Source organism: Sinocyclocheilus anshuiensis, unplaced genomic scaffold, assembly GCF_001515605.1.
Source record: "Sinocyclocheilus anshuiensis isolate Anshui unplaced genomic scaffold, SAMN03320099.WGS_v1.1 scaffold188, whole genome shotgun sequence".
In the NCBI taxonomy this organism is placed as follows: Eukaryota; Metazoa; Chordata; class Actinopteri; order Cypriniformes; family Cyprinidae; genus Sinocyclocheilus; species Sinocyclocheilus anshuiensis.
Genome location: NW_015555768.1, coordinates 1834745 through 1848479, shown reverse-complemented (window position 1 = coordinate 1848479; position 13735 = coordinate 1834745). Strand labels below are relative to the sequence as shown.

Sequence of the window (13735 nt, the reverse complement as noted above, 5' to 3'; positions counted from 1 at the left end):
TTTTTTTTTTTTACAATATTCAAATAAATTCTGTTTTGGTGCTGTTTGATGTGGAGTGAGAGATTGCTGTAGGGCCTGCAGATCGAGAGAAGTGGCAGCGCGAACTGATCGTCTCCTCCGCTTAAATAGCAGTTAGCATGAAATAAACATGAATGAAGGTATGTTAAAAGAAAGAGTACAACTGGCCGAAATCCATATCCTGCGACTGCCTCATGTAATCTCTCAATCATTGTTTCAACCGCGGAAAGACATCAATATAACAGCTTGTAAACAATATGTCATGTAAGGTCACATTTACTTAAAAAAAAAAAGAAACATATTTGTTTACCATAAACTCGTTAATCAGCTAGAAAAAGACCTCTAGAGAGGAGAATTTGCTAAATATATGGATCATATAACACATTTTTTACTGTTCATATTTACTTTGTGTTTGAATAAATCTGTTAAGTTTTTATGACAGCCACCATTTAAATTGTATATATATTAAAAAAAAACGAATTGTAAAAATATAATTAGGCCTATATGTTCTTGTAAAGTTATAACTTTATTATAAAAACTTCACTGAGTGTAATTGAAGTGTTTGTATACAAATCAGTTCATTTTAATCTTCAATGTTGTAGTAGCCTACCGACTCTCATAGATTTTACATCATTAGTTGATCATTTTTTTAACTTGAGAAAATTTGCCATGTACTGTACCTGTATGATGTATATCCTAAATAATCGATATCGAATCGAAACATGAAAATTTGTGTCAATACCCAGCCCTATATTTTAATGTACCATAAATGCTTGTCAGTACATTCAAATTTCATGGACCTAATTATGAAATTACATAGCCTATAAAGATGTGTGTGTGTGTGTGTGTGTGTGTGTGTGTATATATATATATATATATATATATATATGCAATTAAGTGTGCAAAACATTACATTGATTCATAATATATGACTATATGAATTATGAGTATATTCATTAATTATGAGTATATTCATAATATATTCTTTTAAAGCATATTATTTCTGTAATAAGTAGTCTTTTTAAAAGTATGTTGAAGTGCACTTCATTCACTGTCATGCTTTCCAGCAGAAACATGCAAATAAGGCCCATTATAGAATGCTCCAGAAAACACATTGTGAATTTTAGACCTGATATAAAAAAAAATAATAATGTAATAATGTAAAAAAAAATGTAAAACAAAATTTAGACCTGATACAAAAGATTGCACCAGATTGAGATGCATCCTCCACAATCATGCTCTCAGAACTTGCCTGCAAACTGATGAACTTGCTAGTTTTGGGAGCATGTTTGTGTCGTTACCTGAATTACTTTAGCAAACCAGCTGCTAACAAGTTTTTTTTTTTTTTTTAATTATACAAGGTCAAAACAACAATATAAACAAAAGACAAAAATGTCCACCCATGATTTAAGTGGGGGAATTGGGCATCACATTCATTAGTTACAATCAGCACTGGCGGGATTAATCTTTTTAAACAGACTGTGTTAAAATGCTCTTCGTGGAACTGTAGCGAATGTTTAATAAATCCTGGATAATCCTCATTTGAATTTTGGAATGTTCTATTCAGAGATTCCGGCCCCTAAAGACACACGGTCAGTTCTCTTCAAAAGAACCATGTTCTGTTTACACAAACCACTTACAAACGAGTCCCTCAGGGTAAAGCAGATGACATGTGAACTTCACCGGTCACAGGAAGACGTCACCAAAACACAGTAACACTAGTACTGCTAGTTATAGCACACAGCAGCTGTTACTGAGTTTAAATGTGGGCATGTGTGAGCAGATGTCAAATGTAATCAGACATATTTGCAATTAGAAGGAGAGTTACTGATGAAGCGTTATAGAACGATACAGTTTAACACACAGTACCAGAGCATGTCTCCACTGACACCGTTTCACCTCCAGCTCTTCTGAGATTTACTGAGATACATGAAACTGACAGCATTCAACTGTATAATTGTTTACAAAAGAGTCAGAAGTATAAGTTACTTTAATGTGAAATGAATCCTAATATGGAAAAATCTATAAAAGCAATTTTCAAAACAAGACAAAAAATAAAAATAAAAGGCAGATGGCTGCAAAATTTCTAAACAATGCATTATCTGAGTTTATGGTTTAATCTTTCAAATTATAGGCTATACAAAACAGAAAATGAGGTTCTTATTGTAAAATTGTATACAACTATAATTAATTTTAAAATAAGTAATATCTCTTAAAAAATGTGATGATTTAGTCAAATTAATACACATGCTCATAAGTCGGCCCAAATAAAATATACTGTGTACATTTTTTTGCCAAAATAGCACCTACTGTAGGTTTTCACTTTTGGTGACTTTGAGAGCATCATTTTTACATTTCTTGAGTACTATCATGGAGCATTAAGGAAACTACTGGTTACCATTTCAAAACTTTTAATTTTTGCATAACTAAATGTATTTTACATGCTAATGTTTGCCTTATTATTGACACAGAAAATGGATGGAAACTAAATGGATATCCCACTGTTCTTACATACATAGTGCAATATAGGAATAGTTTCTTCATGGGAACAGATCTTGAGAAATTTAGCACTACATCACTTTCTCACCAATGGTTCCTCTGCAGTAAATGGGTGCCATCAGAATGAGAGTCCAAACACCTAGAAATTTCACAATAAATTACAAGTAATCCACACTACACCGGTCCAGAAACAAATAAACAAATTCATAAAGATGTTTTTAACTTTAAACTGTTGCTTCCTGCTAAAATATGAGTCCTCTATCCATAATATTGCTTCATCCAGTTGTCGTGTCTGAATCAGGAGAAAATGTGTATAGATCAAGCACTGTTTACAAGAAAAACAGTCCAAAACAGTTCAAATATGTTAGTGGATTATGGACTCGTATTTTAGTCAGAAGCAACGGTGTGAAGTTAAAAATGTCTTAATAATGGATTTCAGACTCAGTAATAATAATGGACTCAGCTTTTCACTTCACAAGACATTAATTGATTGACTGGAGTCATGTGGATTATTGTGATGTTTTTATCAGCTGTTTGGACTCTCATTCGGACGGCACCCATTCACTGCAGAGGATCCATTGGTGAGCAAGTGATGTAATGCTACATTTCTCCGAATCTGTACTGAAAAAACTTTTCAGCAAATTTTAGTTTTTGGGTGAAGCATTCCATTAAGTGAACTTTAACCTCCTAAATATTTATACAAACATTGTATTATCTGGTCTTGTAGAATTTTTAAATATATTACCAAATCAAACGAACAGGATAGCCTATATTGAATTTAAATTTCAAGGTTTTCTGCTGAGTTCATGTGGGCCTGCTCATGAGCTTTAACAGACTAAAAACAAATGAAGCAAAACAGAAGAAAACAGATAATACCTAAATAATTACATAAAATTTGACTGGCTTGTCAGCACAAAAATTAGCTCTTTTTATCAAGTCATACTCTGCTGTGAAGATGATTTTGTTATTCCAAATCAGTTTTGCCTATGTGTCCATTCTTTTATACTGTACATCTTGAGATAAATCTTGAGAGTTAGCATCATTAAACAGCATTTATCCGTTTAATCTTCCCAAGGTTCTACTTATATGAAAAAGAATCTTATCTCTTATTAACATTAACTTAAAAGAACAATTCGGTCACTTGGCTGCTTCATTACTCTCGTTGAGCGTGAACTTCTACCTCTGTGGTCACCAATACAGCATCGGCACCTAGACCTGCTTCTGAATCTGAATCTGCACCTTCATTCACGTCTACATCTACATGTGCTTGTGTGCCTGTCGTCCCTGCATTTTCATTGGCTGCAGCCTCGACAGGTATGACATCATCATAGTCCTCCTGTGTCTCTGTCTCCTCTTCATAGGTGTCCTGATCTGATGAGAACACAAAGGAAAAGGTCAGCACCATTTCCATAAGGGTACACACACAGTGTGGTGTGAATTTGAGTGCCGTACCAAGAATGCTCTCGGGTCTCTTGGGAAGGAGAGGGAGGATGAGGTCGTCATCATGGTGGGTTTGAAAAGGAGAGATTCCATTGGCTTGTCCCTCAATGTCATCATATTCTGTACCAGAAGAATCTCTCTTTCTGTCATCTTCATCCTCCTCTCCTGTTGGAGAAACCAAATTTATTCTTACACATATAAAGAAATATACATTTGTATATATTAATTTATTTATACATTATATATTCTTTTTTTTTCTTTTAGTCTGAATGTGCCCTTTAAATTTAGTCAGTGTCACTAATATTTATTTTACTCTGACTGAAATGGCGTGTTTCTTCAGTTAATCAACATAATTTAGTTTATCAAACATAAAAAAGAATCAGTAATTTTGTTGATTAAAATTTGTTGAGACTTATTTTATGGTTTCTTTAGTATAGTATAGTATAGTTTATTTATGTATTATAGTTAAAGAACATCTGGAAGGACAAATGGATGTGTAGGCAGGCAGGTATGCAATAAACTAATAAATAAATAAAAACTAAAATGAACAGACTAAGTAAAAGATTGATCGATTGACATACATTATGTGTTGAAATGAATGAAACTGACAATTAAAAATGATCTGCTATTATAAGACTAATATTTGAATATCTCACCTGACTTGTCCATGAGAGAATCCATATCCTCATACTCATCATTATCTAAAAACAATGCCTTTCGTTCAGACAAATCTGAAAAATAATTATCTTTGCTTAAATAAATATTTTATAACTAAAATAAAAAAAATGAATATCTTTGCTTTAAAACAAAATGTACATATATAGTTTATTGACTTTTGTACATCTTCCTATATATATGTGTGTGTGTGTGTGTGTGTGTGTGTGTGTGTGTGTGTGAATGATTTTGTCTTAATAGTTGCAAAAGTAAAAAATAAATAAATTTTGCAATTAAGGAAAGCATTAGCTTGTGTCTCAATATTCACAATGTTGAAAGTAATAATTATAAAATGACACAGTATACCTCCGTTCTCTGTATCCGTCTTATCCATTTCATTCATATCAGTGTTGATGTCTTTGCATTTCTTATTTCTTTAATGACTTACTGCAAAAAGAGAAACAGGTAGAAAAGTATGCTTTCAATTGCTTCTGTTTGCTATTGTTTGATCTGTAGTGAGACAAGGAGTGGGAAACACTGCCATCAACAGGTTAAAAAGATGAAGGCCCTCCAAATATCACTATGTAACTCTATCATGTAAAAATAATATGATAGCATAGTGCAAGTGATACTCACAAGCTAAAAGTAGGCTTTTCCGATCTGTGATCATCAAAAACAAAATCAGCAACCCCAGCACGCCTCCTAATAGACCCCAATATCAGACTCACTGAAGAATTAACTCTTTTTGAAATATAACCTGCAATTTTAATGGCACAGTTTCACAGGTTAGATTGTTTATTAACCTTTAATCAAGCAAACCCACAGCTATTTAACTTCATGCAAGAAAGCAAGCAGTGGCAAAACAAATCCCAAAACAATAAAAATGATTTTCCTATATTAAAGTGTATGGTATCTGTGTTTTTTTTTACCTTCACATTTGATTTCAGCATGTTCAAGACTGCATTCATGGTTTTCGAGATGGTTCACGCACTGAGAAATGTTCTGGTGGCTTTTTGGACAACTAATCTCCACCTTTATTTCCTTGACTAGTTCCTGTTCATTCAGTGGTTCTCGATTAACTTTGCACTTGAGCACATCACAAACCTTCTTAGCATCAGCCTCAGTCAGTTTTCCACATGCATATTCCCATTGCCCTTTATACTTGATCCCAAGCTTACCGCCACACTTCTCAGTGGAGCTGAATTCAACACTATCTGCAATACAAACGTAAATAAAATAAAAAAACACTTAGATATATTCTGTACATTTCACTAATCTTTTTAAATGTTTAAAAACTTGCATATATCTGCAAAACGTGAAGTACTCTACAAGCAAATACACATGAAAAAAATCTTAATTATTCCATACTTCTGACCACCAGTGTAGATGAGCAAACAGAAATCGACTAACAGCCACAAAACTCCAATTTGAATTGCATAGGGTGTTTAAATGAGGAACTGAACTACATTTCAGCATCAATTCAATATTCACCCACAGTAACAGTCCTAATATACAGCCCAGTATTATGTGTATGACTCACTTTTACAGGCCACAGAGAGAATGTTCTCACAGTTGTCCTTACTAGAGCCACACTGCCACACCGATGTCTCCATTCCTGTGCAGCTGAAATGCCAGCATTTTTTTGTATCTGGTTTAACGCTCCAATATTGGATGGCATTACCACAGCCGAGGCTGTCACATAAATTGTCGGACATCTGATCATGCCACTGAGATGCACTAATATGCTCCTTATTTATGAGCACCTCTCCTGTGCACTTTTTTGAGAGCGTAATGGCTGGAGGTTTACCTGGAAAGGAGTGAAAACAGACAATCAAATATTTATTTTTCTGTAAGTCATGTATTGCACTTTGTGTAATATATTTTATAGCAGGATTGGTCAAATTAAAAGAATTTAAGAACCGGATCTTGAATTGGAATGAGTGAACTGCTCTGGTCTGTTTTAAACACAGAAATTACATGTACATATATATATATATACACACACACACACACACAATTGATATTCTGTTTTCATTTTAATTTGTTACTCAAATGTAAATTAAAAATAAATTTGACATTTAAATTTTTAGCCTAGAATGTATCATTGATGCTAAGAAAACACTCATCTCAACAGGTAACAGATTATTACTGAAATTATAACCTGCGGTCACATTGGATGGTTAACTGCTGCTGAAGCTGGACGGCCTGATCGCGGCTCTCGCACTCCAACATGTTCTTCTTCCCTGAGCAATTATAGGTCTTATTCCACCACTCTGTAGTTTTTCCATGTGTGTTGCGTGTGGAGTGTGATGTGTAGTTTCCACACTGCAGATACTCGCACAGCTTTTGTCCTTCCTCTCGGCCCCATCCCTGTTCTCTGACGAGCTGTGTTTTTCCATTTCTAAAACCATATACTTGACCACTGCATTCACCTTCCTTTTTATAGAGGAGCAATCGTTCCCAATCTGTCACATGAATGGCAGAAATATTAAAGGTATTGTTTTGTATGTGCAGGAGCAAAGGTCAAAGGTCAGACAAGAAACTACACCCTTGGCCTAGAGATACTTTGAGTAAGAAGTATCAAAAATGATAAATACCTGTGCATTTCAGATACATCACAGTACATTGTGTTTTCAATGAAACCTTACTGAGGTCACATTTGGAAACAGAGTTGGCACGATCCAGACATTTAATTCCTGATAGTCCTGGGATTTGGGACTCGTCATGCAAAGTCAAACTAAGATGGTCAGTTCCCTGCAGACTGACCCCACAATTCAGTTCACTGCAGATTGCCTTTTTAAGTGCTTCATGATTACTGTCTTGGCAGACGGGTGTCCAATGCCCAGCGTAAAATAGTGACACTTTTCCAGCGCATTTTTCTCTCGGATCCTCCAGTCTAACTTTGATGCTGTCTATGAAGAGTGTATCAAATAAATGGGTATTAAATGGCAGTTTACATTGTGCTTAAAGGATTGGTCGACCCAAAAATCTAAATTTGCCGAGAATTTAATCATCCTCAGGTCATTTAAGATGTCGATGAGTTTATTTCTTCATTGGAACAGATTTCGAGAAATGTAGTCCTCCTGTAGTCCTCTCACATCAAAATCCACAGACATGTTTTTTTTTTTTTTTTTTACTATAAATCCACAGACATGTTTTTTTTTTTTTTTTACTATTTTTGCTTGACAGTGTTTAATCTATGCATATGTCTCTGGAGAAAGCAATATTATAGGACAGAGGACTCATATTTTAGACAGAAGCAATGGTTTGAAGTAAAAAACGTCTTAAATGATAGATTTGTTTCTTTTAAAACACGCAGCTTTTCACGTCACATGATGTTAATTGATGGACTTGAGAGGTGTGGATTACTTGTGGATTTTTGTGATGATTTTATCGGTTGTTTGGACTCTCATTCTGACGGCACCCATTCACTGCAGAGGATCCATTGGTGAGCAAGTGATGTAATGCTAAATTTCTGCAAAATTGTTCCCATGAAAAAACAAACTCTTCTTCATCGTAGATGTCCTGAGGGTGAGTAAATTGTCTATATAATATTATATATAATATATAATTATTAATGTAATATTATTACCGTTTGTGAAATTTCCAGTGGAACCACAGTATAGTTGTGGACAGACGACTTCAGGCCTCACATTTGTCCGCTGAAGATCCCATGAGTTTTTTTCAACACTGTACTCTTCCACCAACCCAGAGCAAACATTGCTGCCATCTCGTAGACGTAACCTCTTGTGCTCTGAGTAATACAAGCATTTCTGTGTAAATGTGAATTTTACTTCTCACTTGACACAAACAATGGAAATAATGGGAAACTTAATAGAAAATTTAAAGCATTTACAGAAGTATTGTATGACCCGGAGGGGATTTCAGTACCATTTCATTTACTCCACAAACATGCGTGTATGGACTGGTATATAATATTGCTATAGACTACGGTGAATATTAGAATATTAGAATGCTGCAACTGACCAATCAGAGCAAAGTACTCCATAGAGCTGTTTAATAACAGTATACACTTACTGGTGCAGATCACACTGGCTCGCTCCTGGCAGTCTGACCACTCCATACATTGCCAAGAGTACTTCTCATTGCCAACACAATGAAGCAATACATTTTGTTTGCTCTGTTGTCCTTTGAACATTCCAGGCTTAGGGATGTAAAAATGATCTCCACAACCAAGCTCCTGACATATCTTTTTTGCTTTGCTTTCATCTGGCCAAGATTAAAAAAATAAATACATTAATTAATTACACATTTTACATGAATATATAAATATATATTAATAATTATTAATATTTTTATATTTAAAAAACGTTTATTGGGTTTAAAAAAATACATACACATACAATGATGCCATTGGGCGTTGAGAACTCCACCACGCCAGCACATTTATCACGCTGTTCATTCAGATTCAAACTCAGTCTAACTTTTCCTATGGTGAAAAGCTTGGCAACAACAATGTGTATTGATTTGCATCTGGACACTAAATACAAATATCAAACTTTTTTTTTTCAGTTAAAAGAATATTACCTACCAGAGCATTAAACAGCAACAAAATCATTTTTGCAGCCTGTTTTATCTCCTGCAACGATTGGGCATTTCCAAAGGCTCTCTTCTTCAGATGTGCATTTCACTCGATCCATCCAATGTTGTTGGGGTGGAGGTGGATCTTTGTAGAGGGTCCTTTCTATATCAGAGCGTGTATGATTCCCACACCTTAATGATTTACACACAACCTCTCCATTTTCTTTTATCAACCCGTGATGACACACTAAGCCCCACTGCTTATTGTTGTACACTTCCAGCCGGCCTATACAAGGGCTGTTAGATCCACGTAAAGTCACATTGAGACCTGCAAAAAATGTAAATTAATTAAATTTAAGATTACATTCAATTCAGTTTTACTAATAATTAACAATCTTTTTTCCACCAAAAGTAATTTCTTTTGAAATAGCTACACATCTTTTGAATGCAATATACGAGTACAGTACAGTACAAAATCACTTTTATCAGACCTTAAATTTAAATAAAAACAAAAAGACATCCAATGACATGTAAAGAGTACAGAAGTTATATTTATAAATTAAAAGATATAATATAATATTATCAGGGTCAAGGTGTCTCTTTTAACCTTATATGGTCATTGGAAAAATGTGGCTCTGAGTTCTGAGAACAGATGAGCCACATACTCTGCAGAAACTGCTGCGGTCTCTTATCTGCCCGTGGTTTTCAGCTCTGAAATTCTGACGAGTTGCAGGTTTATTCAGATTCTGAGATAAACCCGCTACACATAAGCATCAGTAAGTTAATCACAGGTATAACCGTGCCTTTCCACACAGGGTTATGAAGAACATATGCTTGACACACAAACCACAGCATGATCTTGGTTTTGGTCTCTTTATGTCTAGAACGTTAATTAAATATTATTGCACCAATCATCTACATCTGAAGATGGACTCAAAACTAATGTCATGTGTTTTAATATGCATAAATATGTATGTATCCCTACCATTTTCATTCCACTAAGTAGATTAAATTAATTAATTAATTAATCATATATTTTATATCACAAAGATGCATTATCATGTACTAATATATATTAATCACTGCAGCAGTTTTCATTAAGAATGAATGCAACTGGCTCTGATTTTGCAGTATTCAATTGGTTAATTTATACACTTAGAGGAGACAAGAACAAAAGAAAGGATGAAAGATGTATTTATATGCTATAGTACGCATGTGTTAATACCAAATAACCAAAACTAGTTAGTTTTGTCCAGTTGCAAATTAATTATAAATTAAGATGGAGACATATTTCAAGATACTTTAAATAATAAAGTTTTTATTTATTAATTTATTCATTAATTAGTTTGTTCATTCATTTCACATTTCTTTTTGAATTTAACACATTCAAATTGTTCTCAAGTGCTTGATAGTAGAAGCGCTCTAGCTCTAGTAATCAAACAGCTAAATAAATAAATAAGTGTGTATGATCATACACACAAAAATGCACTAAAACTGCATTCTTAAACAGCAGATTATCATAATAAATAATCAAATAATTCAAATATATATATATATATGCATCATGTACAGCATCATGTCCAAAACAAAGATTGCTCAAATAACTAAACTAGATTTACTAGCTATAGATTAATAATATTAAAATGATATATATTCATTTAAATGTTCATTTCCTTTAAATAAAGTTACAGGAATTTGAAGATGTTAAAACAAGGAATAGTTATATTATTTCTAGGTGACTGATTAGCCATTTTATTTAATTGATTATGCCATAGATGATCACTTATTTATTTATTTTTGTTCCTTTGATACACAAGATGCTCTTTTGAACATCTGAAAATTAGCTGGAGAATATCATCATCATCATCATCATCATCATCATCATGATTTATTAATGTCAGCTTCAGCTGCATTCACATACTAAGTAACTTTTCCACTTTTCATTCAAAAGTTTTTGACAATATAAATTAATGATACATAATGAAAATATTGCACTGAATTACAAAATAAAGCAAAATATAAGCATTTTCATTAGCTGTCTCTGACTACGTTTGGTCCCACATTAAACACACATGTGCCAAATAAATTAATTCCATCTGTTAAATGCACCATTAACAGCAGAATGGAACACAATGCATGTAAACAGGGTCAGAATATGGAATTTGTTTTAATTATTAAATACAGTTTCACTTGCCTTGAATAGCTGATATTTGCAAAGACAGGAGCAGGAACCACATGATGGCAGAAAGGAGGACAGAGGAGAGGGACAGGCCAAATGTTGTACCTGCTTTTAAGGGCTCTGTGATGTCACATAATTTCTTTTTTTCAACATGCTGTTCATTTTCTTCACCTGAGACCATTCATCCTCATTTGATTTGATATGCTTTGTATTTCATTTAAGACATTATTTATTGATAATCTTGTCCTCTCTGCAATCCCATTCACGTCCAGATTTAAGGTGAGACACTACAGGCAAAAACACTGTTTTTCTTATTCTTTGAGATTTTGGGCTTTTTGGATTTTCATAATGTACCCTAATTTTTCAGACGAGTGGAATGAAAATATCTAAAATACACTTTAAAGTGTTTATTTAATAACACTTTATCTTTGCATCTGTACATTTCAATTGTTGGCTGTTTTCTCAAAATGAGATTTTTCTCCTGCACTGAGCCAAAAATCTCTACTTCAGCAGCATTTACATACACCAAACATTATTCCAATCCATATTCTGAAGGTTTTTACAGAGGGTTTGTTCATATATAATTTGCTGATTTTATACAACATTTTATTTCTAAAAAATTTAGAAAATGTATTTATTTATTTACTGGCTGTTGACAGTATTTTCTGATTTATGGAGTGATAAAAAGAGATATCCAAAATCCCCTCTGTAGAAACCTTTGACTCCAATATGTTAACAAAATGAAACAAGAATTTTGAACCTGGCTTCATCCATTGTTCAGATTTTAGTTAGGGATTCACCAATACCATTTGTTCAGAACCGATCCGATACCAAAAATTCTGAGTATTGGCCGACCAGCACAGTTTTTTTTTTTTTAAGTCAATGTAGAATTTCAATACCTCTGTGGGTTGACCTGATCATCACTCTTCTGTCTGTTAAACACAATCTACTAACTATAGACAACTTCATTTTAAAGATAAATAACAAATGTAAACATATATAATCATAATCTATGACAAAAATACTATTATATACTAGGTTAGTGGATCACTAGGTGGATAACCTTTTAGGTTAGAAAAATCACAAGTGCACAATAATTTTATAAAATCTAAACATTTATTGAAAAAAGCATTTAGAGGGGAAAAATAAAAGTGAATTTTAGGTCTAAATCTGGTAAAATGTTACATATTGCTCTTTGTATTGTTGTGAAATACATTATATATAAATATATACTATAAAATTAAAAGAGATTTATTTTAAATGTATAGCACAGAGATAGCATCATATGATAGATAGGACAGAGCAAGAAAGGCTATTAATCTTTCATTGCGCAAAAGTATTTGTAACGAATTAATCCACTGAAGGCGAGCGTAAATGAGAACCCAAGTGCAGTTTATTTACAGTGTGATCCAAACAGCCAAACAATAATCCGTGACTTGACTTGACATGAACAGACTTGACGAGGCATGAACAGACTAGACAAGGCATGAACAGACTAGACGAGGCATGAACAGACTAGACTCACCGACAGCGGGTTACAACATCAATACACGACCAGGAACAAAGACAACGACATGGCTACTTATAGCAAACAAAGAGGGTCACATGACATGAACAAACAAATGGGAAACAAGACACATGACCTAGACAACCAATCAGAACATGACACAGGACAGACAGAGAGTTCATGAACGGCCTCCTTGGCCGTGGCAGGACAGACAGTGAGTTCATGAACAGCCTCCATAGCAGTGACAGGACAGACAGTGAGTTCAAGAACAGCCTCCATGGCCATGACAGGACAGACAGTGAGTTCAAGAACAGCCTCCTTGGCCGTGGCAGGACAGACAGTGAGTTCATGAACAGCCTCCATGGCCGTGGCAGGACAGACAGAGAGTTCGTGAACGGCCTCCATGGCCGTGACAGGACAGACAGCGAGTTCAAGAACAGCCTCCATGGCTGTGACAGGATAGACAGTGAGTTCGTGAACGGCCTCCGTGGCCGTGACAAGACAGTCAGTGAGTTCGTGAGCGGACGCCATCACCTCAGGAGGTTCTGCAGCGGATGCCGCCACCTCTGGAGGTTCTGCAGTGGAAGCTACCACTTCTGGAGGCACAGGAAAGGCCCTTGGAGCAGACTCGTGGATAGGAGAGGGCTCTGATGACTTGACTTGACATGAACAGACTTGACTTGACTTGACTAGGCATGAACAGACTTGACGAGGCATGAACAGACTAGATTCACCAACAGCAGGTTACAACATCAATACAAGACCAGGAACAAAGGCAACGACATGGCTACTTATAGCAAACAAAGAGGGTCACATGACATGAACAAACAAATGGGAAACAAGACACATGACCTAGACAACCAATCAGAACATGACACAATGAACAAGAGAACCAA

At 34.6% G+C, this 13735-nt stretch overlaps 1 pseudogene; it reads right to left on the bottom strand.

Moving 5' to 3' along the window:
* Nucleotides 1–3670: 3670 nt before the first annotated feature.
* LOC107674287 (scavenger receptor cysteine-rich type 1 protein M160-like) lies at nt 3671–11390 on the bottom strand (annotated as a pseudogene).
* Nucleotides 11391–13735: the final 2345 nt, after the last annotated feature.